The 27,939-nt window shown below is 38.7% G+C and overlaps 1 non-coding gene across 1 annotated transcript; it reads right to left on the reverse strand.

Moving 5' to 3' along the window:
- Positions 1-22,952: 22,952 nt before the first annotated feature.
- Positions 22,953-23,059, reverse strand: LOC136125251 (U6 spliceosomal RNA). Its single transcript, XR_010656018.1, has one exon. It is a non-coding gene; the product is annotated as a U6 spliceosomal RNA (small nuclear RNA).
- Positions 23,060-27,939: the final 4,880 nt, after the last annotated feature.

Raw genomic sequence — 27,939 nt, forward strand, 5'->3', positions numbered from 1 at the left:
TAATTGGAATGGAAGTGCTTTACATTTTCTAAATGAAAATAAATGGTTTAGACCACTTCATAGAAGATAGTTTAAAATATTGCTCTTGGGGGAAAAATACCTAGCAAATATTCTTTCATATTTATAGCTCTCCTACAATTATGTATTCTTTCATTTGCCTTTAGTGGCTTGTATAAAGATTGTTTGTTTGTTTGTTTGTGCGGTACACGGGCCGCTCACTGTGGGGCCTTTAGGGACTTTCCACCCCCTCACTTGTTCCCGTAAACCAACCTCTTGCGCCACTCCTTCTCCCTATCGAAACCAATTCTTCTCCCTATCGAAACCAATTCTTGGAGTTTTTCAGTTGACGGGGACTTTCCAGCCAGCGGGTAATTTTCCAGTTGCCCGTAACAGGTATACGCCCTAACCGCCACAATGAACGAACAACTGTAACGGCCAGAAGGTGGGGCAAAAGTTCCTAAGCCAATGAATTCAAAAGTCACCACATTTACCCAATCATTGTGAGAATATACCCGCCCTATGAGTAAATAAACCTATAAAAAGTATGTGATTCCGCTTTTAGGGGTTCCTCATCGGCCTCCTGCGTCAGGTTCAGGGAACCCCGGTGCATCGGCTCCTAATAAACCTCTTGGGTGTTGCAGCGGCTCTCGACTCTTGGCGGTTCTTGGGCGAGTTGGAATCCCTCGTAGACCGTTTGGGTCTAACATCACTGTTGTGGCCTCTCCCGTTGCGGAGCGCAGGCTCAGCGGCCATGGCTCATGGGCCCAGCTGCTCCGCGGCATGTGGGATCTTCCCGGACTGGGGCACAAACCCGTGTCCCCTGCATCGGCAGCCGGACCCTCAACCACTGCACCACCAGGGAAGCCCAAGATTGTTTTGATTATAGTTATTTTGAAACATGGTAATAATTCATTTGTGTGTGAATAATTGTATTATAACTTAAAATAAAAGTCTAGATTTCCCATGATACCTATCTGACGTTTTCATGTTGCCCTTCCCAAACCGTGGACTGTCTGCCTGCATGTGTAGATATGCCAAGTTCTGGAAAAAATGTGATACATTTTTCTAAAGCATTAATTTTACTCAGTCAGTTTTGGGGAAGCATTACATAACATGTTTAACAACTTCATTAGAATAAAACATTCAAATGCATTTTAAAGGCCCACAGTGACACTTCAAAGAAATTTCCTACTTCCAGTGAGCATTTCAAACTGTATCTCAAGACCTGGCTCCATATGGACTTGTCTCTGGTACTGGGCTTATTTCAAGTGGAAATATCTGAGAAGGGCTGTTTTCTATAAAGGAGTTCTTTTAGTCTTTGGTCAGGCATGTCTTAAGTTGAATTTGATATTCTTGATGGAGGAATATGAAGCAATACCAAGAAATAGGGGACAATTGTTTTAATATTAGATTCCATTTCAGATCTGGTTTTGAATTTAGAGAAAAGGGTCACATACATTAGTTTGTGGAAAACACTAGATATAAAATTACTATACAAAGAGAAAGGAAATTGAATTTCCGGCTTCTGCATCTCAATTTATATCTCTTACACCAGGCCAGTTATGACCCCTTTATAATGTACCCGATCTAACATTCTGCTTGATGAATATATCTTCCTCACAGCTTCCCTAAAATTTAATCTTCTAGGCTTTCCAAGTGTAATTTTGGTGATGGAGAGCTCTAATTTTAACTACATTTGTCTACATTTAATTGATAGATTAAATAGATAGATTAAATTGACAGATTTCTCAAATGAATCACAAATACACCCTTGGGTCACATTCATTCTTTGGTCCTAGTTTAATCCACTTTTTCCTCAGAAATTAACCAGCATCGCCATTGTACATCACAGTTACTCAGGAACTTTTAAAACAGTTGTAATTGTTTTCTTGATCGTCTCTTTTGTTTTCTAAATAGCTCCGGTCATATCAGTTATTTTACATGTAAAGCATTTTGAATCTCTTTAATGATCCAACCTGTTCTTCTTTTAATGTGCTTCAGATTGGCAAAGACCCTCGTAAATTACAGCACCTATAAATGAATGTGATTCTCAGAGTATGGTTTTACCGGTGCAGATCAGAGTTTACAGAAGACTTTTCTCCATCTACATCATGTTAAAAAAATATAACTATGTCCTTGTTCCCAGTCCAGAACAGTTAGACTCTAATATTCTTCTACATCCATTTTTATTTATTTTAATGGTCTTTTCTTCATCTGTGATTCTTAAAATGTTCCATTTGTAAATTGGCTTAGAATTTAGATTACCACGGTAGAGAATTACTTGGCTCAGTTGCAAACTAAGGTACTGGGGGAAAAAAATGGAATCTCTAGTCATTTTAAATTGTTTTATCCTGAACCTAGCAATTAAAAATAATTGCCACATTTTCAGTTTTTTAAGTTACTCAGTCTGGATGTGGCTGAGCTTCTGGTCTGTTACAATAAACAGGAGAAAAATACTTATAATACATTACTTTATGAAGGTTTAAAGTAATAAAAATTGCTTAACTTGGATAAAATCAGGGTTCTAGTGTTTTTAGTTTAATTCAACAGATGCTTTTAAATGCTTCAAAAACCCTCCGCTGGGGCTTTCCTCGTGGCGCAGCGGTTGAGCGTCCGCCTGCCGATGCAGGGGACGCGGGTTCGCGCCCCGGTCCGGGAAGATCCCACGTGCCGCGGAGCGGCTGGGCCCGTGAGCCATGGCCGCTGAGCCTGAGCGTCCGGAGCCTGTGCTCCGCGACGGGAGAGGCCACAACAGTGAGAGGCCCGCGTACCACACACACACACAAAAAGCCTCCACTGAACTAATTAGTTCTGACTAGCAATAAGCAGCGGTTGATTCCTCACTCAAAAAACGTCCAAAAAGACCCAGCATGTCTGTCAGCCTTGCTGTGAGGGATTTCAGCGTGGGACACAGGGGAAGCAGCCTTGGAAAGTCAGCTCCATGAATAACTGTCATCTACCTAGCTAGGCCCATATTCCAACACAAAATAACCACGTACAGCTACTTTCCTTTAATGAACAAATTGAAGAAAGCTCTCATCATGAAGTTGTCAAGAAGTAAACTGAAAACAACTTACTTGACCATAACCTGGGCTAGCTACTTTCCTCAGTCCTAGAATTTCCCATCAGTTTAAAATTTACTGGAAACTCAGCTTATGGGAGAATTATATTTTCCTTTAAAACACAAACAGCTGGAGTAGAAAAGGACCATAATATCATATATCTTATATATAATCTTTAATAATAACCTACAAATTGTAAATATTAACCTGATTAATTTTCATTTTACAGGAAAACTTGGTTGTGCATATTCCCCATAATTTAAATTCATCCATATGGCTTTGCATGGGTTTTTCATATGTTGAAATTCTCTCTTATATTTAGATTTCCTTTGGAGAGTTTTGATAATACCATTCATGAACTACCTACTGCCAATTCTTGCATTTTTGAAACTTAATACGTATGCAGAGGGCAGAAATAAGTGTCTATAGCTGAAATGAAAGAATACAAAGTTCTAGAGATAAATATTTGGAATGCAAAATAGTTTGGTCCTTTAATCAAACATTTATCAAGTGCCAATATGGGTGTGGTACTCAGTGGGACACCAGATCTGGGGCTTTCACTGAGCTTCCAGGCCAGGAAATGTGTGACTCATCTGTCCTTGGTCCACTCACCTTGAACTAAAAGTTTTTTAGAAATGCTTTTGACTTAAGTTTTTATGCTTGTCAAAGTGATGATGATTATTCTACCAGTATCGAATTACCTTAGCTCATTTTTAAGGAAACAGAGACCTGTTCGAAAATGAGTAACTCTATTTTAACATGTTTGATTACCATAATAATAAGTACAACAACAATACCTATTCTCTCCTTTGATCTTCCCAACAAATCTACAAATTTGCAACTCTTATTATGCCAGTTTTGTAGATGAGGAAAGAGAGGCAAAGAGAATCTGAAAACATACTCAGCATCTCACAGCTAGTGAATGGTAGGAAAGGCTTTGAATTAGTCTCTCTTCCTCCAGAATCTGAGCATTTGATCACTCTGCTCACTTCTATATTATAACAAATGTGCTGATGTACTTATTATTATTAATGACAATGATCTTTTTATTTTGTTATAAGTGTTTCCCCATTTACTATTTTTTTTTATTAAACAGATATTCAAGAATATGGGAGGAGGGGGAATTGGATGAAGGCAGTCAAAAGATACAGACTTCCATTTATAAGATAAATAAGTACTACAGATGCAGTGTACAACATGATCAATACAATTAACACTGATGCCCATTATATATGACAGTGTTTAAGGGAGTAAACCCTAAATGTTCTCATCACAAGGAAAAATATTTTTGTCTTTCTCTTTTCTTTTGTATCTGTAAGAGATGATGGATGTTCACTAAACATATGGTAGTAATCATTTCATGATGTATGTAAGTCAAAACTTCATGCTGTACATCTTAGCTGTATGTTAATTATATCTCAATAAAACTGGAAGAAAAAAGAATACTTTAAAAGTGAATGAAAAAAAAAGTGAATGAAAATTTAAAAGCTATGGCAAAATGGTAACAATTTTCAGTTCAGGATATACAATTATTATGTGTATATTATTTTACTTTCATCAAATTGTTTCATGTCTGATAGTTTTTGACTTATAATTACAAAGCAGCATCAATTTTACAGACCCTTAGGCAGATCTTGCAGATGTTAGATGGAACTTTTCATTTTCCAGTTTTATTCCACAATCATGTCTGGCTCTGAATTTCTTTTATATTATATTTTAAAAATTAGTTTAATGCACAGCTTGTGCAACTCGACCACAAAAAAACAAACAACCCAATCGAAAAGTGGGCAGAAGAACTAAACAGACATTTCTCCAAAGAAGACATACAGATGGCCAAGGGGCACATGAAAAGATGCTCACCATCACTAATTATTAGAGAAATGCAGATCAAAACTACAATGAGGTATCACCTCACACCAGTCAGAATGGCCATCATCAGAAAATCTACAAACAACAAATGCTGGAGAGGGTGTGGAGAAAAGGGAACCCTCTTGCACAGTTGGTGGGAATGTAAATTGATATAGCCACTATGGAGAACAGTATGGAGGTTCCTTAAAAACTAAAAATAGAATTATCGTATGACCCAGCAATCCCACTCCTGGGCATATATCCAGAGAAAACCATAATCCAAAAACATACATGCACCCCAATGTTCATTGCAGAACTGTTTACAATACCAGGACATGGAAGCAACCTAAATGTCCATTGACAGATGAATAAAGAGGATGTGGTGTATATATACACACACACACACACACACACACACACACACACACACAAAATGAAGCATTACTCAGCCATAAAACAGAATTAAATAATGCCATTTGTAGCAACACAGATGGACCTAGAGATTATCATACTAAGTGAGTCAGGAAGAGAAAGACAAATACCCTATGACATCACTTAAATATGTGAAATCTAAAATACGACACAAATGAACTTATCTATGAAATGAAACAGACTCACAGACATAGAGAACAGACTTGTGGTTGCCAAGGGTGGGAGTGGGGAGGGATGGACCGGGAGTTTGGGGTTAGCAGATGCAAACTAGTATATATAAGATGGATAAACAACAAGGTCCTGCTGTAGAGCACAGGGAACTGTGCTCTACAGAATATTGAATATATTCAATATTCTGTGATAAACCATAATGGAAAAGAACATTAAAAAAATAAATAAAAATAAAAATCAGTTTAAGGCAGAGAGCATGAAAAGAGACTGCAGGTTCTGGAAATAGCATTCAACTTGAAGAACTTCAATTTTTATTTTGTTTTTTACATCTTGATGTGAACTCAAGTGCATTGCTCTAAAACAAAAACTTAGATTAAATATAGATATTTTCTAAAACACATTTCCTCCCTAGATGTGACTATGCTTCCTAATCTAAGTTGCTAATTTTCATCAGTTAAAATAGATATTAGATCTACAGAGTTATAGAGACAAGTGAAAAAAAAATTTGGGTAGGAAACGTGATGGAGGGAAAGTAGCGAAATCTCAATGAGAAAAAGGACGAGTGTGTCAGCTGTGAGAAGAACCTGGAAGTGACAGCTGGAGGACATCAAATAGAAGCCTCTTCCAGTGGCTGGGTAACCACGGAGAGAAATAAGGTCACCCAGAACGTGCAATGTTTAGTAAATTCTTTTCTTTTACATTTATCGTCATTGACTGTACTCAATTGATATCTGTTAATCAATTTTTGCATAAAAACATGGTAGATTATGCCTATTATCTCTGTAATTGTCATTATTTGTTTAAAATATTTTATAATTTTTATTATAAATCAAGGTTTGCAGCAACGGTAAGATTTTGATATATACTATTTATAGGGCCATGTTGTGTTACGAGTGTGAAGAATTTATGCAGAATCAAAATATTCTTACATAAAGAAAACAGTATTGTCTAAGAATTACAAACCCTTAATGTCCATCTAGCATGGATATTGAATGATTCCATCCTTCCACCATGTTATTCGATAAAGGTTATGAAGAGGATGACAAAAATACCCCAAGCAGATTGCTTTAAAAATAGTTTGAGGGGAGCACACTTCTATTAACTGGGGTGTTGCCTGATTCAAGAATCCTTGAATAAAGCCAGTTAAATCTTCCAAAAAAGTAGTTTGAGGCCAAGAAAAAGTAGGATAAATAGTATAATATGTTATATTATCAGGTTAGGTCTGCATATGTATTCTACAAAATGGTTAAGTGTTGGTTGAAAATTAAGAAGCACAGATATTTGCTATCTTCATATGTTTAATTATAGCAATTTCTCCATCCTTATATTAATTATCTTATATTTTACAATGTCTTTAACTTATTAAGATTATTATATAAGTATTTTACAAAAACTTCTTTCCTAAATAAAATTTGAATCACCCTGGTCTCATGGAGAAAAATCTAATAGTCATAAATAGCACGGTTATTACAGCAAATCTTTAAAAAATTATAATTATGTTTTAGAAGAAATTGTTCTGAAGTGAAAAATAATAATGGAAGCAGCTTCAGTTTAGAAAATAAGGATGCTGGAGCCGAATTAAAATACAATATATCGAACCATTATTTTTTCCAATTACAATTTGAGTATTACAGAAAATGCAGTGTATTTGCTTATTTTCATTCACCAAGTATATAAAGATAATGGTCAGAAGGGGGTAGAATACAGCAGAACAATATAGAAGATAGTATTTGAAATTATAGAATCCATGAAGTTTTGGAAATATAGATCCAAGATGGCCCAATGACTGATTACCTGTGAAGTCCCCAAAACATATATAATTTTCCAAGAATTTTCTTCTTTTAAGGCAGATATTACTGATAACATGAGTGTATAATTCATAAAATTCAAACTTACTATTGGTAAAATGCTCAATACTTGATGCAGGCATGTCAGAACTACATGGGAGACAGTTTAAAGAAGCTCCCAATGGCCGAATCTGGAGAGAGAAAAAAAAGAGCAATAATAATGATGGTAATGGATTATAACCCTAGGGAAAATGTTAATATTTATGAGTCTGTGCTGATACAAAGAAATAACTGGCTAAATAAATAAAGAGGGTGAAGGGACAGTTCCTCATTACAGCAGAATTCTAATCACAATGGAAGATTGATAGGAAGATAAAATCAACATTTGAACACTCACATTTCCTGCAGGAAAGAATTATCAATGGATGCTAAAATTAGAGAATGAAAGTATGATAAGAAATAGATTAATTGTATAATCGCAAACCCTCTTGCAAGAAAATACTTGTTAATTATAAAGGGAAAAATCACACGGAGAAATCAGTCCAGACTCCAATCTAACCAAAAGATCACGCTAATCCCACTAATGACAAACGTCAGTGTTGTCTAAGGGTACAGTGTCACACGTGGGCATCATCCAGTGTTTATTCATGAAAACATGTCACACAAACTCAAACCAAGGGACACCTACAAAACAGCTGGCCAGTATTATTCAAATGTGTCGATATCATGAAGACAAATCTCTTCCTGACTGGAGGATTCTAAAGGTGACATGAGACTAAACACACTGTGGGATCCTGCACCTGAAGAAGGGTATTAGTGGGGCAATTGAAAGATGTAGTAAATTCTGCAGATTAGTTAATGGTGTTGAATGGATGTTAATTTCCTGATTTTGATAATTTCATTATCCTGGTATAGGTATTAACATTTGAGGAAGCTGTGTGAACTGTAGAGGGGAACTCTTTTTCTGAGTTTTGTGACTTTTCATTATTCTGTAATGATTTCTGTAAAATGCAAAGCTAAAAAATTTAAAAAACTAAAAGACAATAACTTCCTGATGACTTTAGCTTTGAGACTCTAATATGTTCAATCTTGTTCTTTGAAAGATTACCTATGCTAGGGTTTTTTCCTCTGCTACGTCAAAATTTGCTAATTTATCTTGCTAACTATCCAATACTGGATCAAGATGATTTAAAAAAACAATATTTTCAACAGTCATTTCTAAACATCTAAGTAGGTGCTATGAAAGTAAATTAATAGAGGCTAGGTCCCTGTCCTAAAATAGTTCACAATTTAACTAGGAATATGTAGGATGTACATGTTTAGAAAGTTACATGATGCCAAAATGTAGTACACTGACAAGTGCTTTTGGTGTACAGAGGAAGAGGTCGGTAAACTCAGATAACTGAGGACAGCGTCAAGTTCAAGTTGATCTTCGTGAGGCAGGATGGAAATTAACCTGAATGGGAAGCCAGGATCACATGGCTTGTAGTACAGTATTAGGTACTCAGACACATTTAGAAAATTTTTAGTAGTCAACTGGAATAAGAATGAATATTCTTTTGGCAATAATAATTAAAACAAACTCACATATGATTTGTTATGAAATTACCCTGGGATCATAAGTGATTAGAAAATCACTTATTTATCACATTAATGAGGTGTCTTCTATCATATAATTCCATTTAATAAATGAGAAACAGGCCTTTAAAGACAATGTAAACTGCCCAAGGTCACACGGCTACCTAAAGTGGTGGAGCCGGCTTTATTTGACTCCAGAGCCCAGATCTCTACAAACAGAAAAAATGCCGCACTAGAGAATAAAGTTTCTTTTTCTGATGTAAGGAGATGTGTGCCCCAGAGGATGAATCCCTGTGGAGGCGTGGAAGGAAAGCTTTGTAAGTCATCAGCTCTTCTGAGATAGAAGGTAATCATTGCTCTAGTGTCTGCGGGATTTATGAAAAGAGCCAGCAGGCCACTCCACACAAACAGCATCCCTTGTCGCTGTGACCTGGATCTGCTCAGAGGCAATTGGCTCAGTAACAGTCTAGGCAGACAAAGTAATGAAGGCCTTGTGTGTTTGAGGACCTAAAGCGATGCGGTGTCAGGACCTGGAGAGGGGATGGAGGGTTAAAAAGTGGTTGAGTATCTGGGTGTAATTACGGAAGGGACCTCGGCACATCTAGATCACACTTTTAGGGAACATTCTAGGAACTGAGAGTTACAGGCATGTGTAATCCAGGGAAGGTGTTTCGAATTCAGTGTCAGATGTATTGAATGTGAGATTCATGTAGGACATTCAAACGTAGGTGTTAGGTAAACTAGCATCAGAAGAGAATGATCCGTGTTTGGACGTGGCCATCAGTAGATTAACAAGCCTAACGCGTTATTAGCAGACACAACCCAATTTCCACGACCACTCTGTAAGCTCAGTGAAGTGGGTCCCATCATACCCCTCATGAAGGTTTATGTGGCAACAATACGTGGTCAGATAACTGAACTCATAAGGCCCTAAAGAGAATTCTAACGTAAATATCTTCAAGAAAGGGAAAGGTACAGCACAGCAAAAGATAGGAACGTAGGTGCGCAGAGATGCCAGCAGAGCACCTGGGGTGAATTGTCTCCTGACCACCACGCACCGGAGGCTGTAGGTGCGGGGATCCTGCTCTCGGGGAGGCAAAGCAGAAGCTGAGGGAGGACGTGCCTTCCAGAGATAAGCTCTCCCCTGAGAGACAGCCGCGTTTTGCCGGCACTTTCTGAGCCCTGCTCTCGCGGCAGCACCCTGCCGCCTCTGGTCCTCCTTCCTGCCCTAAGTGATTTCAGCCCGCTTCCCTGGGCAGCCTCTGCCGCCCGCAGGAAACGCGGGCTGCAGATTTCTGAAGTCTTCCAGAGTGTACTTCACCGCGGGAGTCCTGGGTCTTCCTGGGGTCCTCAGCCCCTCCCCGTACCACCCACCCAGGCGGGCACCCCCGGCGCCCAGATCACGCACCGCTTACAGGGCGCCTCTCACTTCCTCCGAGCAGCAAGTCTGTTGCCGCTGAGCCTGGGGCCACACCTGCCCCTGCTACCGACACACCTGGGCAGAGGGAGCTCCTGCTGCAACATCCGGTTCATGACGTCAGCCGAGTTTGCTTGCTTGATTTACCTCTATTCTCCTGGTTGTTTTACCTGGTATTTGGTAGGAGAAGGGGAAAGATTGAAAACTAAACTTCTGCCATTCTCGTGCTAGAACTTGAACCATCAGCTGCGTCAAAGCTGGGAATATCTATTTTCCTAGCAAGTTACCTACTTCACAGAAGGGTTCAAATTTATTTGATAAATTGTGCATCATTAAATAGGATTTTTAAGTCCACAATTACAATTGATTTCTAAAGAACTTTGTTTATATAAATTGAACTCTTAACAACCTATATTTTAAATGAATATCCAACTTTTTAAACAAACGGCCCTTCTCTACAAACATGTTATGATGGAGGGAGTTCACTGATGTAAGTTTGCATCTGTGTGTACTTGTGTGTAGGTACCTGCACATATGAATGACAATAAAACAAGCTTAGGTAATCACCTACCACATCAGTATCCCACAAATAAAATGTTCTTACCACTTGCTGAAATATACCTTATTAAATACAGCTATAAGCTAAAAACAAAACGAAACAACCTTGTTTTCTTTTCTTTTTTTTTTTTTTTTTTGCAGGACGCGCGCCTCTCACGGTTGTGGCCTCTCCCGTTGCGGAGCACAGGCTCCGGACGCGCAAGCGCAGCGGCCACGGCTCACGGGCCCAGCCGCTCCGCGGCATGTGGGATCTTCCCGGACCAGGGAACGAACCTGTGTCCCCTGCATCGGCAGGTGGACTCTCAACCACTGCGCCACCAGGGAAGCCCCAACCTTGCTTTTATGGAGAGGCAAAGACACAATCTAATTTCGCTAAGGGGGTGACATTATTTAACTAGATATTGAAAGCATAAATGTACTTAGAAAAATCTGTAATTTTACTATACCAATTATTCCACTTTTTAAAGAACATCACAGTTCAGCTTCACAAGTTCTTTAAAAATAAATGCTACAAGAGAAAAACTGCACTTCAGCGTGAAGAACACAACGAAGAATAATATCTTTCATCTCCTGTCAGGAAGCATTTTTGGAAACAAATCATCCAACCTCATGTGACTTCAAAAAAGTCATCTTTTCATGGGCTTCCCCGGTGGCTCAGTGGTTAAGAATCCGTCTGCTAATGCAGGGGACAGGGGTTCGAGCCCTGGTCTGGGAAGATCCCACATGCCACAGAGCAACTAAGCCCATGCGCCACAACTACTGAGCCTGCACTCTAGAGCCTGCGTGCCACAACTACTGAGCCCGCATGCCACAACTACTGAAGCCCGTGCGCCTAGAGCCCAAGCTCTGCAACAGAAGCCACTGCAATGAGAAGGCTGCTCACTGCAATGAAGAGTAGCCCCTGCTCTCCACAACTAGAGAAAGCCTGCGCAGTAATGAAGACCCAGGGCAGCAAAAAAAAAAAAAAAAAAAAGTCATCATTTCAGTAAGAAAAATCCAAAAGCACGTCGTAGAACTATTTGTCACTACAAGAATGGCTCTGCATAGAGTATGCATATCAAATCCAGTTACGTAAGACAGCTTTCGGGATCTTAGTTCCCCAACCAGGGATCCAACCCGCGCCACCTGCAGTGGAAGCGCGGAGTCTTAACCACTAGACCGCCAGGGAAGTCCCCCATAAGCCATCTAACTGAGCAATTAAGATTTGTCAAAATCATTCTTTTGTACTTGATGTTTGAGAAATGATACCATATGTTAAAATGTGTATTGTGAGTCCTATATAGTCATTTGGAAATACTTCGCCTCTATTCTGATAATAAATTTAAGATATTAACATGTCTGTTTATTTGTAAGTATCCCAAGATGTTGTGCGCATACAATTCTATAAAGTGAAAACACTGCACTGCATTATCAGGAGTTATACAGTGGCTTATATTGAGTGAACGGGTATTTATGTCTGCTGTTATTCACTTTAAATCACAGTCTTGCAACAGGGTCACACGGCGATGTACTAGGTTGGAAGAATAAATTGAATTTGAAACTGTACAAGAACATATTAGTCAGGAAAACATTTTCTTTTGCCTATTTCAAGGAATAGATATTCTGGCAGTCTGAGGAAATCAGTCAAGAATTGGATAACTGCTATGCTCCGAAGATCAGGGCTGTGTCACTGTTGACAGATGTCAACATTTATGCCTGTGGACCCACCACCTTAAATAACAAGCACCACCACAATTTTGCCCAGAGACGAAATTTTGTATTCTTCAAGACGTCCTTCAAGTAACCAACTTTGGGATCATCAGGGAGATATTAAAGAAAAATGATTTAATTCAAAGAAGACTGAAGGAATTCATTTAATTAGACCTAGACATTTTCCCTGGTTGTAACCAAAATATTTATGTGTATAATACAATACATACATACATATATATATATATATATGATGCTATTCTATATAACATCTAAGTTACTCATTTTCCATGCTTTTGTTCCACAGAGATAGAACAAAAGAAGTGCTCCAGCCAGATAAATCCCCTTCTCCCCTGGGTACCCGCCGCTCCCCGCAACTATTTGAGGAGCAAATGCGTAAGGACTGCACATAGTATGCCCTTAGAGGAGATAAGTGACTCTATGCTTTTTCTTCATGACAAGCCCTTTGTTAAGGCCTAGTTTTTCATTTTGACATTTTGTTTTGTTTTGACTTCGATATATTGCTGGTGCTTTTGTAACACACAGTCATTAAGCATTGCTGTTACTGTTTACTGGTGGTCCTGTCCTGGGTCTCAGGTGGTGTCTATTCACTCATACACATCGTAGGCATCCTAAGACAGCCAAAGGCTCCAGGGGACGCCCTGCAGATCAGGAGAGCACTCTACCCTTCCTCTCACATTTGTTCCTTTCCCTGAGAATTCTAGCCACCTTGATCCACTCCAAATCCAACCTCTTTCTTCTCAAATCAGGAAATCACCAAGCTCTGTTGGGTTTCTTCTCCTGTCCTGTGTCCTCCTTGTCACAGTTGGTCTGGGCCCCTCTCCCAGGATCACAGCTCTGTTCTGCCTGTTATGCACCATCTCGAAAGTATGGTTTCATACATATCGTCTGTTTTTCCAATCCTTTAATGAGGGAGGATAAATTTGGTTCCTGAGAGTCCATATCAGGGAACAGCAGCAGATGTGATGAATAACTTTGTGCCAATAAATATGACGACTTGAATGAAATAGTCAACTTCCTCAAAAATGCAAATTAACAAGGCTGACAGAAAAAAAAAATGACACAATTTAAATAGTTTCGTATCTATTAAAGAAATAAAAACACATTATTAAAACTTGCCCCAAAAGAAAACCCCAGGTCAATTAGCGATTCTTCTCGTTTAAGGAAGAGATGCCTCCAGTCAAATAAAATGTTCTAAAGAATAAAAACAGAAACACTTCTGAAATGTTTTTTAGGAGGCCAGTATAATACTGTTTTCAAAACCTGAAAAAGTATAACGTAGGAAATTATGGACAAACTGCTTTTATAATAATACATGCAAAATCCTAAAGAAATTATTAGCAACTTTATTAAGGTGATATATAAAAAGAGTAACTCCTGACAACCAAGTGAGGTTTACTTCAGGGATGCATGGGTGATTTCACATTCAAAAATCAATCAATGTACTTTACTTTTTAACAGAAGAAAGTTGCAGGAAAAGGATTGGACAAAGGAAAGCTATTAGCATAAAAATTGTACTTAATTTTCTGGCACTGTTTTGAATTTTCTATCAGGAGTTAATTTTGAAATATGATAAAAGATTTTACTATTTACTTCCTGACCAATCAGAAAAGATTGCATCAGTAATGACATTAGCAGAAAACACTTAAACTTTATTCCTGATAGAAGAAATAATTGAAGATCTCCCTTCTGTACACAGAAATTATATTTTCATTTGTTTACACTTTTAAAAATCCATTATCTTTAGTAAAATGTTGCACTTCCTTCAGGGAAGAACCAAACCACCGAATTACTTGACAAAGTCAAATTCTTATATAATATACCTTTATAAAATCATGGTTTTTTTCTCATTTATAGGAGATATAACTTATTTATGTGGTAACTTAATTAATGTCTTTACTCTCTGCTAAAAGCAGGGTCTATGAAAAAACGTATTTCTTATTTTCAATCAGCAAAGTTCCTCTAGCACTTTAGCAGAGGGCCTGCAAGATAACAGGTGCTCAACGAATGATTTTGGAGTGAGTGGAATAAAATGGCTTTCCCTGCCTGTGGTAAAATTAACGTTATGCATTCATAAAAGGTTTTATATTAAGACAGTTTGTGTATGAAGCAGTGGTTCATTCAGATGTGTGTTTATTTAACATCTACAATGTGCTGGAAATGTGAAGATAAAGCATTCAGTAAGCACCTGATTTTTATTTTTTGTTTTCTTTCAATGTTATGTTTTGAACTAAGTTTAGACTTGCAGAAAAGTCACAGAAATAGCATTGAGCTCTGTTTAGCCTCACTCAGCTTTCCCTAATGTTTAAAATGTTATATAACCATAGGACAATTACCAAGACCAGGAAATTAATAATAATAAATATTAATATTACTAAGTAAATATTAGCAATAAAAAGATATTATTAACTAAAGCACAGATCTTATTCAAAATTCAGCAGTGTTTTTACTATTGTCCCTTGTCCCTTCCAGAATTCTATTTAGGATCCCACATTGTCTTTTCTTGTTATTTCTCTCAGCCTCCTCTAATCTGTGAGAATTTCTCAGTTTTTCCTTATTTTTTTTATCATCTTGACACTTTGGAAGAGTATTGATCAGTTACTTTGTAGAATGCCTGCGATTTAAGTTTACCTGATGTACCCCCATGATTGTTGTGAGATTGGACATTTTTGTCAAGAATACACAGAAATGGTGGCCCGTCCTTCTTAGTGCACTGGACTGAGGGCTTCACGATGCTATGTGTTAACCTCGATCACTGAGTGAGGTTGGTATCTGCTGGCTTCTCCTCTGTACCATTTCTGTATTTTCCTTTGTATTTAATACATATCTTGGGATGAGATACTTCAAACCAGGCAAATACTGTTTTTCCTCAAATTTTCACCCACTAATTTTAACACCTATTGGTGGATCTTGTGTGTGGCAATTTTCATGGTGGTGTTTGTCTAATGGTGATTTTATACCACACTCTTCCTTCTACATTTATAAATTGGAATTCTTAATAAGGGAGAGTTGCTCCTTCCCCATTTACATATTCAGTTATTTATATCTGTATGAATCATGGACACTTATTTTGCTGAATTATAATCAATTACAGTTATTATGCATTTTTGCTCAGTTTGTCCCAGATTTGGCCATTGGGAGCATCTTGAGCTGTCTCCTGTTTCACAGGCACAGTGTATTGGGTGCCTTCTGGCACATGGGATGTTCCATGGTCACCCCAGAGTGCTGGTGTCTTTTGTTAGAGAATTACATTAAACACAAGCATCTGAGTGTGAGATGTGCTCCTTGCTACTGGGATGCCATTGTTTCTAGGCCTTCTCAGCTGACAAATTAGGAAATACCTGTAAGTAAAGTTTTATACATGGCTAGAAAGGTCCCAAATAAATAAAATTAGAAATGAAAGATGACTAGTTATGGACAACACCAAAGAAATACAAGGGATTGTAAGAGATTACTACTAACAAGTGTATGCCAATAAAATGGAAAATCTAGAAAAAAATGGATAAGCTCCTAGAAACTTACAAACCCAAGAGTGAATCTATACACAATATGAATAGACTGATTACCAGGAATGAAAGTGAGTCAGTGATCAAAAGCCTCCCAACAAACAAAAGTCCAGGAGCAGTTAGCTTCACTCGTGAATTTTACCAAACAATTAGAGAAGAGCTAACACCCATCCTTCTCAAGCTAATCCAAAAAACTGAAGAGGAAGGAATGCCTCAGAACTCATTCTACGAGACCAGCATCACCCTGATACAAAAACGAGCCCAGACAAAGACACCCCATACACAAAAACTTACAGGGCAATATCATTGATAAACACAGATGGAAAAATGTCCAATCAAATATTAACAAACCAAATTCAACAATACATTAAAACGGTCATTTATCCCAGGGATACAAGAATGTTTCAATATCTGCAAATTAATCAATGTGATATACCTCATTAAAATAACTGAAGAATAAAAATCATAGAGTCTTCTCAATAGACGCAGAAAAACTTTTGACAAAATTCAACATCCCTTTATGATAAAAACTCTCAAAAATGGGTATAGACAGAACATACCTCAACATATTAGAGCCTATTTATGACAAACCTACAGCCAACGTTGTACTCAACAGGGAAACCGAAAAGCATTTTCTCTAAGCTCAGTAACAAGACAAAGATGCTCATTGTCACCACTTTTATTCAACGTAGCACTGGAAGTCTTAGCCACAGAAATCAGAAAAGAAGAAATAAAAGGAATGCAAATTGGAAAGAATGAAGTAAAACCGTCACTATTTGCGTATGATATGATACCTCATTTTGAAAATCCTAAAGACGCCACCAGAAAACGATAAGATCCCCAAATCAATTTAGTAAAGTCAAAGGATACAGAATTAATATACAGAAATCTGTTGCATTTCTGCACACTAATAACAAAAGATCAAAAAGAAAAATTTTTTTAAATCCCAGTTACATTTTCATCAAAAAGAATAAAATACCTAGGGATAAGTGCAAGCAAGGAAGTGAAAGACCTGTATTCAGAAAATTATAAGACATTATTTAAAGAAATTAGGCAGGACACAAACAAATGGAAAGATATTCCAGGTTCATGGACTAGAAGAATTAATATTGTTAAAATGTCCATGGGAAGAGATGGTTACTAACCTTATCGTGGGGATCATTTCATATTGTATGTAAATGTCAAATCACTATGTAGTACACTGAAACTAACAAAATATTGTATGTCAACTATATTTCAATTAAAAAACAAAATAATTACTGCTACAAAAAAATGAATAAGAAAAGAGGCAATTAAGTCACAGACACATACAGAGGGAAGACTCAGGGAGAGGCCTCAGAAGAAACCAACCCTGCCAACACCTTCATCTTAGACTGTTAGCCTTCAGAATTGTGAGAAAATACACTTTTGTTGTTTAAGCCACCCAGTCTGTGGAACTTGGTCATGGCAGTCCTAGAAAACTATAGGACACAGACTGTAAAGTGTTATAAAAACATGTTTTTCTTCCTGTTAAGACTCTGAGATTTCTGTGTTTGTTGTAACAACCAACATCGCTCATTTGATACACAGCACTTCTGCCACCAATGAGGCTTAGCTTCCTTTCTGTGCACATTTTTATTCTGGCAAATGCATATCCATGTCCTGAGGTCATTTGTGTTTTCAATTTTGCCTACTTTTTCTTCATTATTTCTTTCATAGTTTTTATGGTAAAGAGTCCTTCCGTACCCTAAATCAAATAAATGTGTACCTGTATTTATTTTCTGTCATATTTTATTTCTTCCAGAACTTAGATTATCACTTTGTAAGATGTTAAGTTCTATCTTTATTTTAGTTTTCTATCCACTCTGCTATTTTTCTGAATGTGCTATCTAACAAGTTACCCCAGAAGAATTTACTAAATAATTCAATGAATGTTATATTTTTTCATCATATACTAAATCTTTATGACTTTCTGTATTTCTGAATTTTCTATTTTGTCACACTAACTATGTTTATTCATGTTGAAACAATCCTGTTTTATTTATTATACATTTATAATTTTCAGTTTTAACTTTAAGGTATCAAATTAGGCAAATTTAATATATTTTATTGACTTTGTTATGCACTCTAATCCCAAATTAAGTGGAATGATTTTGTCAAGTAGAAGAATCCTTTTACAATGTTGATTATAATTGCTTTTCTAAGCCAGTTAGCCACTTGGGGAGTGAAAGAACAAACACGGTATTATTTTGCTTTTCCCATTAGGAACATGCTCCTTAAATCTTCATTCTAGGGCTTCCCTGGTGGCGCAGTGGTTGAGAGTCTGCCTGCTGATGCAGGGGACGCGGGTTCGTGCCCCGGTCCGGGAAGATCCCACATGCCGCGGAGCGGCTGGGCCCGTGAGCCATGGCCGCTGAGCCTGCGCGTCCGGAGCCTGTGCTCCGCAACGGGAGAGGCCACAGCAGTGAGAGGCCCGCGTACCACAAAAAAAAAAAAAAAATCTTCATTCTACTCAGCTTTTCTCTTCCATCTAAAGATGAATTCTGTGGTTTTATTCATATACATTTTGCTTAGGACTTCTCATTAGGTTTAAATCTAGATATTTTTGTAGGAGTGTTTTAAATGGTGGTTTATTTAATATTTTTAAAATAGCTATAGTTATTAAGTATATTTTAATTTAATTGACATATTTCTTTGATATGGGACTACCTCACTAAAGTTTATCCGTTTATTTAACAGTTAAACAAAAACTTTCATTGAATGTCTATTTTCTTAAGCAAAAATCTTGTCATCTGAAATGAATGGTAATTATGCTGGCATAAAGTTGCTTGTAATAGCATCATAATTTGTAACCTTGTCTACATGTGTTTTTATATGCATCCTATTCCCTGGTCAGAGCTACTATGTATAGTTGACGGTATCTACAATTCAGGGGTCAAGCTTAAAATCAGAGCCCTTTATTTGTTTTGATCGGGTCCCTTGGAAAGGATGGCTTCCATCTTCATTCTTCCAAATTATGCTCCTTTTCCTCTTGTCAAATTCAATCCTCCTATAGGCAGGGGGTCTATGTTGAGGAAGTTTAATTGTTTTCTTTTTTCTCATCCACCTTCTGCTACCATTGCCCACTTGATCCATTTAACCTTAGTTTCTGACCGTGCCAGGATTGAGACTTCGAGGGAAGATAGTGAGGTGAGTGGAAATTTACTTTTTTGACTAGCATGTTTGCAGAATTTTAACCTTGGAATTCCCTGGAATTGATAGAATTTCAACCAGCCTCTTTCTCTCCAGGGTGTCTTCAGGAATTCTTTGAGAAAATCTCTCCCCCATTGCTGAGGACCGAAGCATTCCATCTTCTCTTTCATCATGTGTATTTGCCCACCCAGGCAGCCTCCTTCAACAGGTTGTAAGATACCAGCTCTCTTTGATGCATGGCTTATACTTGGTCCAAAGGGAACACACAATGTTTGTCCTGGCAAACCCAGGGTGGTGACGGTTGTACATATCTGTGAATATACTAAAAAACAACAAATTGTATACTTTAAATGGATGACTTGATTGATAGATGAATTATCTTAATAAAGTTGTTTAAAAAAAAGAAAATCTCTGTGAACTGTGCAACTTCTGCCTTATTTAAAGCAAGAAAGAGGGCAATCACAGTTTTATCCCATTTCAAAGAAATATGTGTCAGGCAGTTTAGACAGCCAGGAGTGAAAGAACAAACAGGTACACAGTCATACTAGGCTTGTTAATTTGGTTTCGAGAACCAAGGATCGAGACCTACTATATCAAAGCACAATGTCATCATTCCAGTGAAAATAAAACAAATTGTTGGCCAAAATTAGAAGTAAAAGACAAAAAAGCCTGGTAAGCAAAGACTGGAGGAGATGTGAGGGACAGAGAGAAGTGTGATGATATTCTGTAATGACCTAAATGGAAAAAGAATCTGAAAAAGAGTGGGTGTATGTGTATGTATAACTGAACCACTTTGCTGTACATCTGAAACTAATATTATGAATCAACTACACTCCAATATAAAATAATCAAATTTAAAAAATGCTGAAGACTGAGGGAGAATGATCCTCTCATTTTGATTTTTTCTCTATAAAATGTTTAATAAGTTCATATTTTGAATTATCCAAATGAGTCTTTCATCCTATTTTAATTCATAACTGCCTGCTTTCATAAATACAAGCTAAATGACTTTGATGGTTGATCAGGTACAATGACACCGAGCGCTTGCCTTAGGTAATGTGGTTCCATTTTCAACCAAGATAGAAATCTCCTCAAAAATGAGTCTAAAAGCTGGTGAAGTCGGACCCTCAACTCTATCCATGTGAATCTGGGAAAAAGGGATCCGTATCCACATACACATAGTCACAAAATCTAAACATAAAATAGTGGGACATTTGCTGAGTTTCTGTTGCTGATACAGAGTTCACCACTCCTTTATTTCAGCAAATCGTGGAATTGTAGAGTGATGAGTCATCTACATTACTGAAAAACGCGCTCCTGAACGATATATACAAAATTGAGGAAGAATAGAATGGCGTTTTCTTATGCTGTTATATGGGCACTGCAGATGTTAGCATCCTGTTGGTTTTTAAATTCTGTGCAGGCTATGAATACCGTGATAGAGGAAAGAGAGTTGTTTATTAAAGTGCAGGGAGCTTCCCGGCGTGCTGCTGTTCGATGTTGTCCACCGTTGCCATGGGAACAACATCCACTGTACAAAAAGGAATTGGTAGTTGTAACTACTCACTGTTCTATGTCTATGGAAGCGATACAATGCTGAGGAATCGGAAGCATCATAGATAGGCTTAAAGTTTATACTTTCAGAAGAGGATCATAATACTAATTTAGAGCAGATTCGTTTAAATATGGGCATAATAGGAAGAAAAAGAGCATATGAATAATCAGCAAGCTAAGATAGGAAAGGAAAAAGAAGAAAGTTACAGACATGTGTTTTCATTTCTGTAACTTTCTGATGCAAATTAATTATCTGTCCATAGGAAGAAAATTGCCAAAGCAGTGCGGTGCATTTTGACTTTGTCAAATATATTCTACAGCTGTGTGTTACGGCTGACCATCTGCCTCATAAAGTTACATTGCAGCACGATAAACTCTTGAGGGGAAATTTCTGTTTCACTTTGTCAAAAAAGACGAATAACTAAGAGCTATATACTGCTTTCGGAATACTATATCATTTTCTCAATTTTCAATAGTAATCTAATTTCTATTACTTTCAGATCAGTGGATTTTGAATAACTGACAGAAAGTATGAAGCTTAGCTCACAATAAAATACTTCCCTATTGCTTCCAAGACATTTCTATCTTACCTACTGAAGGCACTTGCTAGTCCCAGATATACTTTCATTTACCTCATGTTCAAATAAGTAAACTAGAAAAGTGGGTCAGAAAGAGGAATGGCAGTGAGCAGTCCTTGTTCTATGCATTACGAATGTGACCAGGAGCTAACAGCAACACTGATTCATCCACTGCAGATCCAGGTGAGTGTAACTTGATACACACAAGATGACACTGATTAGCTCCTGTGTAAATGCATGTGGAGTGTATGCTAATATCCGGTAGGACAAAAGTACCTTGCAGTCTTTCTTTTCTATATTTTCCATACTAACTTCCAGCTAGAATTTTTTTTAAAAAACTATTGTGATCCTTTAAGATTGTATGAATTCTATGATAATTTGGGAGAAATGGATATTTTTATTCTTCTCACACTTTTCCATTTTGTTGACATTTTCTATTACTTCTTTCAATATGACTTGATTGCTTTATTTACAGAGGTCCTGTGCCTTTCTTGTGGACATTGTTTCTGAGCATTTTATTATTACTCTTATCTATTGTGGAAGGATTGTTTCCCAATTCTGTTTCTAGTCAAGTCTTGCCATCGTACAGATAAACCATTGATTTTTGTGCTTATAGCTTTTGTCAACTTTCACCTTAGCAAAACACCATCCAAAACCTGCCGAGCAGGCAAAGCTCACTGTGTTGGATCTGCTGAAATAAGAAAGAAACATACCTTGGCAGAATCTTAGCCCCAAACAGGAAAAGTAGAGTGATGGGTTTTTAGGGTCTGTCTGGGTGACAGATTTGCAGACAAGTTTTTGGAGGTCGGGAACTCCTTGGGACCGGGCAGTGTGTGACACACAATAGCTTTACACTAACGCACATATGAGACCAAGTTTTGAGCCACGTTTGCTCAACAGTCTTGATAATTCAGGTATTTTAGTTGATTTATAGCTTATCTTCAGGGCTCAAGTATTTCCCAGAGCCAGGCTCTAACGTCTTTCATTTTTCTCAGTCTTCACACAGTGACAGGAAAGTATCCTGGGGATATATATTTTTAATCATGAGGAAAACCAAAACCCCATGGGTTTAAGCTCTCAGCCCCCCACCCCCTTGACATACTTGTCAGCCCGGGATGGGGATTACAACTCCGTTGTCCGTGAACAGAAGCAATTTCAATCTTCACTGCTTTTGGGTGAGTTGTGGATATATGATAAGGCTCTGCTGGTAGTTTTCCAGAATCTATTAGCGTCAGATTTTTTTTTCGTTTTGTTTGAAGATCGTTTGTTGGATCACTCGAAGGGACAAAGTCCATTTAGCAGTATTTTGGGGTTTTAAATTTTTTAAAAAAAATTTGTAAACATCTTTATTGGAGTATAATTGCTTTACAATGTTGTGTTAGTTTCTGCTGTATAACAAAGTGAATCAGCGATACGTATACATATATCCCCATATCCCCTCCCTCTTGCATCTCCCTCCCACCCCTCTGGGTGGTCAGAAAGCACCGAGCTGATCTCCCTGTGTTATGCGGCTGCTTCCCACTAGCTACATATTTTACATTTGGTAGTGTATATATGTCCATGCCACCCTCTCGCTTCCTAAAAATATGGAACACTTCACCAATTTGCATGTCAGCCTTGCACAGGGACCATGCTAATCTTCTCTGTATCGTTCCAGTTTTAGTATATGTGCTGCCAAAGTGAGTACTACCAGTATTTTGGACTTTGGCGATGACACATCTGAGCAAAGCAACGTGGAATAACACTAAGAAAGACGTGAGTCAGGGTTTGTAGTCCTATGTTAGGCAAGAGGCAAGGGTGCCCAAGCTCTAATTCTGTGACAAATTGCCTACAAAGTTGCCAAGTGTTGTCATTTTTCAGGCAGACACCTTCACGTCCAGGTTTGATGAGAATTTTATTTTTCTGACCACTTGATCCATTGTTTTACATGTCACTTAAAAAGCACTTAGCGCTTGATTCCAATGACACAGAAAATCATCTTTCTTATTGCAACGAACTAGCATCACAGGAAGCTGGTTGTCATCCAAAGGAATATAAACAATAATTATACTGGATGTGCATCTTAATCAAAAGACACAAACAAAGGAGTGACTAGAAGTATCAGAAGCAAAATTAAATATAGGGAACGCATACACATTGTAGATAAGAGGTTTGAGCATCTGTTAATAACCTAGGTCCTTAAGTAAGTGGAGAAGAAAGCGTGGATGAAAGGAAAGAAAAAAGGTGAGTAGACTGAGAGAGGACAGCCTGCCTCTGATGTTTGGAGCTTGTTTTCTGGGTCTTATAGAGAAGTTGTCCCCTGTGTGAGTTATCATCTTGGTCAGGATTCTTGGATAAGGTTTATGGCCCCTGAAAAACTGACTGAGAACTTCTTACGGTCCCGGCCTGAGATCTCTAGTTTTTCATGACTTCACAGTATCTTTAAATCTCTTCGGTTGTGAGGTGTAGATCTGAGTCTTAACACTTCACAGTTTTACTGTCCCTTTAGTTGTGACAACCCCTGGTAGCATCTATTTCATAAGGTTCGGTGCACACATTTTCGGATGAAATCTCCTGAAGCAAAATCAGAATTACAAGATTAGAATCACCTCTTGAGGAGGAACACGAAATTAATTTATAGTGATGTAATGATTAGTCTGGTGGTAAATAATACTAGAAGAAGTAAGTACACTGAAAATCCTCAGGGTTTCTTGAATCACATCACAAAGGACATTACAGGGACTTAACGTACTTGACAAGCGAATTGGAACATAGTGATCAAAAAATATGTCTTTTCAAAGAAATATTTTATAACCACTCTTTGAATATGAAAACAACCACTCTTTGAATATGAAAACACTGCAAGGTCATTGAAATATGTTACTCTTTATGTATATATAATTAATTTAAGGCAACAGAAATTCATTTGGGGAGCAGGATTTTATTATTATTATTTTATTTATTTATTTATTTATTTTTTGCGGTACGAGGGCCTCTCACTGCTGTGGCCTCTCCCGTTGCGGGCCACAGGCTCCGGACGCGCAGGCCCAGCAGCCATGGCTCACGGGTCCAGCCGCTCCGCGGCATGTGGGATCTTCCCGGACAGGGGCACGAACCCGTGGCCCCTGCATCGGCAGGCGGACTCTCAACCGTTGGGCCACCAGGGAAGCCACCCCATGTAACTTTTTTTTTTTTTTCCCATGTAACTTTTGAATGGGAAAAAATTGTTTTCAATGAAAAGGTCAAGGAAGGAAGCAATATAAAAGTCCTTATAATTCCCTTAAGTCATCACTTTGAAAGTGAAACTTGAAATAATGCTGCATAGTAATGTGGTCAAGAGTTTGTGTGTTTAGAACAGAGATGGGGGCGTTGTGTGTGTGCGTGCGGGATGTGGGAGGTCCTCTGGGCTGGAATCTTGGTGTAGCTATTTTCCAACTGAATGACCCTGAGGCAGATTCCCCAAATAAAAAGTGGCAAATAATATGATTGCTCTGAGGATTGTTACAATAAAGTAATCCGAAGGAATGAAACATTTCTCTTTATTATGCCATAAAGCAAGAAGATAGCCTCTGAAAAAGTGCCCCTAAACAGGGAAGTGATTTTACAGGGTTTCTTGGAGAATTGGGGGGAAGGTTTTGTTACCAAATTAAGTCGTAGGGACCCTGCTTGGGCCCTAGCCTGGCCGAGGACTCTGCCTGGACGGTGAAGGGTTCTGTCTCCATTCAGTTAGGAGGCAAATAACAAAACCGAAGCTTAGATCGACACAGCACAGGCTTCATTCAGTGGCCAAAGAACGGAGAAGTGGGAGCTTAATTTACAGATCAACTTCTCACCCACCTGGAGAGAGTGGTTTAATTTTTTTTTTTTTTTTTTGCGGTACGCGGGCCTCTCACTGTTGTGGCCTCTCCCGTTGCGGAGCACAGGCTCCGGACGCGCAGCCTCAGCGGCCATGGCTCACGGGCCCAACTGCTCCTCGGCACGTGGGACCTTCCCAAACCGGGGCACGAACCCGTGTCCCCTACATCGGCAAGCGGACGCTCAACCACTGCGCCACCAGGGAAGCCGAAGTGACTTAGTTTTAAAGAGTAAAGTCAAAGGGAGGAGGAGTGAGGCTAGCGATGGGATGAAGAGGCCTTCGGGGGAAGGGGCGGGTCTTTTTCAAGGGCCCGGGGTGCCACCTCCTTTTCATCCTGTTTCGGGCCTTAATGCCGCCGGCAGGTGTGTCATCTGGTAGCCGATGTAGTAAAAATCAACGTATAATGAGATTCAGGTTCTGCTGGATGTTAGATTCATTGCCATCTTGGTCCCAGCTGGTTTACCTGGGGTTTTTGGTTTGTTTGTAGCTTCCTTTCTGATCTCTGGACCCTTTAATTTAAAGATTTATGTTCACTCCTGCTAAAGGTGGCAGTGGGCATGCTTCGAGCAAAGACCCGGAGCAGCTCTGGCAATAGTTGGAGACATTTTGAGAAGAAGCAGCGGAAATTCTGACAATGGAGACCAAGGTACAGTCTTAACAAATTTTAACAAGGCAGTCTTTTAATTTATGAGAGTAAGAACAAAAGATGCCTAGATTTTTTTGCTTGGGAAAAGTTATACATGGTTATTTATCAATACCAGCTGTATCTTGGGGTCAAGTGGAATTTTCTCATTGAGATAAATGGGGACCGGGAAAAACATTATGATAACAGGGAGATACAAGATAGTTCAAGAAAATATAGTTTGGGGGAATAAAATAAGTTTAAAAATGTAATGATCTTGGGGAAATGTCTGGTAAACAGCAGATGCTCTAATTCTATTAGCATTAGTTTTATAAATGATTGCTGTGATTTTTAAAGTTTTCCAGGAGAAATTATGCATTTTTTTTCCATTTACTTGTCCGAGTAACAAAGAATGAAGTTTTAAATATTTGAAGGATACATGATGGCAAAGGGGGTAGTAGGTGTTGGGTTTTGTTTTTTCTTAATTTATAAAATGACATTTGCTATCTGTTAGGAGTTTTATATTTTTTAATTCTTCTAGAAGTAGAGGAATCCATTCATTTTGGGAAGCAAAAGCGGTCCAGGTGGGATTTAATGTGACTTTTAGTTAAACAAACATAAAACACTATACACCTATTTTTCCTGAGTGAAAGAAGCCTGCCTGCCCCAGAGACACTGCCAAGTGTGTTCCGTGCAGCCTTCAAAGTCGTGCTTTCTTAGCTGGTGTAAATTGAATTTTGCCTTTGCGAGTTTCATTCTCTTTAGTAGAAAGTTTCTTTCCTTTATCTGGAATCCGTGTGTTAATTGTTGTTTGACAAGAGAAGTTAGGACTTCTGGGTTGTACCCAGCTGGCACAATTTTCCGGACCAGAGCTCCCCCAAGAGAAATACCCTCTACAGCAGTAAGAAGGAAAGGTTGGGAAAGGAAAGGCCTCCTGTGGTGTTGTACAAGCGGACTGAGGTGTTAGGACCCAGCTGAGATTTTGTTTGTGGCTGATTAGCGTAAAAGTCAGGTACCTTGCTCACTGCTTGTGGTTTGTTTGTTTGGTTTGTACTCTCATTACTTAGACTACAATCCTATAAGTGAGTGTTTTGTTCATTCCTCCTCTGCCCATAAAAGAATGTTCTGAGAAAGTGCCTTCCATGGCAGCCAGCCACCCCCAACCCCACCCCATAAGGACCAAAATGACAGTGTGACTTCAGAAGGGCACCCCTGTGGCTCCCCACTTGTTCCGGGAGTTGGCCCAGCTACGGAAAACCCTCTGCCCCAAGCACTGAACACTCTCCCTTCTTTTGAAATGTCCCTTTGTGGTGAACCAAGGATGGCCAAATGCACCTGAAGACCAGATTGGAAGTCTCCCCATTTCCAAAAATCCCAGCTGTATAGAACACTTGCAAACCAGACATGCTCTCAATGTTCCCCCTTATCCTCTATAAAAAGTGCCATCCTTCCTAACATCTTTGAATGCCGCTGAAACAGAAGTGACATATTTATGTATAAACAACTTTGTTCGTTATGTCTGGCCTTAGTTTTGTCCTTGACCGTTCACGGCAGTACTACCTATAATAAACAGAACCCAGCACAACCACCTGGGCGTCATCTGGAGGATGGATGAATAATGGAAAATAAACCAGTATTCATACATGTTGGTTTACAACCTCAGGAGCTCCCCAGGGGAGATCTGAAACCTCCCTCCTTCCACAGAGGGCAGGGAGAGACTGAAGAAACAGGCAGACCCTCCAGTGAGCAGGTGCAGGTGTAATAAGCAGGGAGCTTTCACAGGAGCCCTGTCCTGGGTGCTGTGAGATCAGTAGATCTCCATCCTTGCCAGAATCTCGGGCTTTAACTGGACTCAGTCCTGTAGACCATCCAGATGGTCTCACCACCACACCACCAGCTCAGGGCTGTGTCCTTGGGCAGCTTCCAGCTCAGGCGAAGCAAGTAGGGCACACAACCTGAGGATGGGGGGTGAGGAGCCTCTGATTGCCTGGGTCCAGCTGGAGGGTTAACCATTGTCACCACCTCTCATTGACCTCCTCCAACCATGCAATGAACAAATGGCCAAATGAAGTAAAATTCATACAACGGAGCCCTGGAGAGTGACGACAAT

The sequence above is a fragment of the Phocoena phocoena genome, chromosome 6 (assembly GCF_963924675.1).
Source record: "Phocoena phocoena chromosome 6, mPhoPho1.1, whole genome shotgun sequence".
In the NCBI taxonomy this organism is placed as follows: domain Eukaryota; kingdom Metazoa; phylum Chordata; class Mammalia; order Artiodactyla; family Phocoenidae; genus Phocoena; species Phocoena phocoena.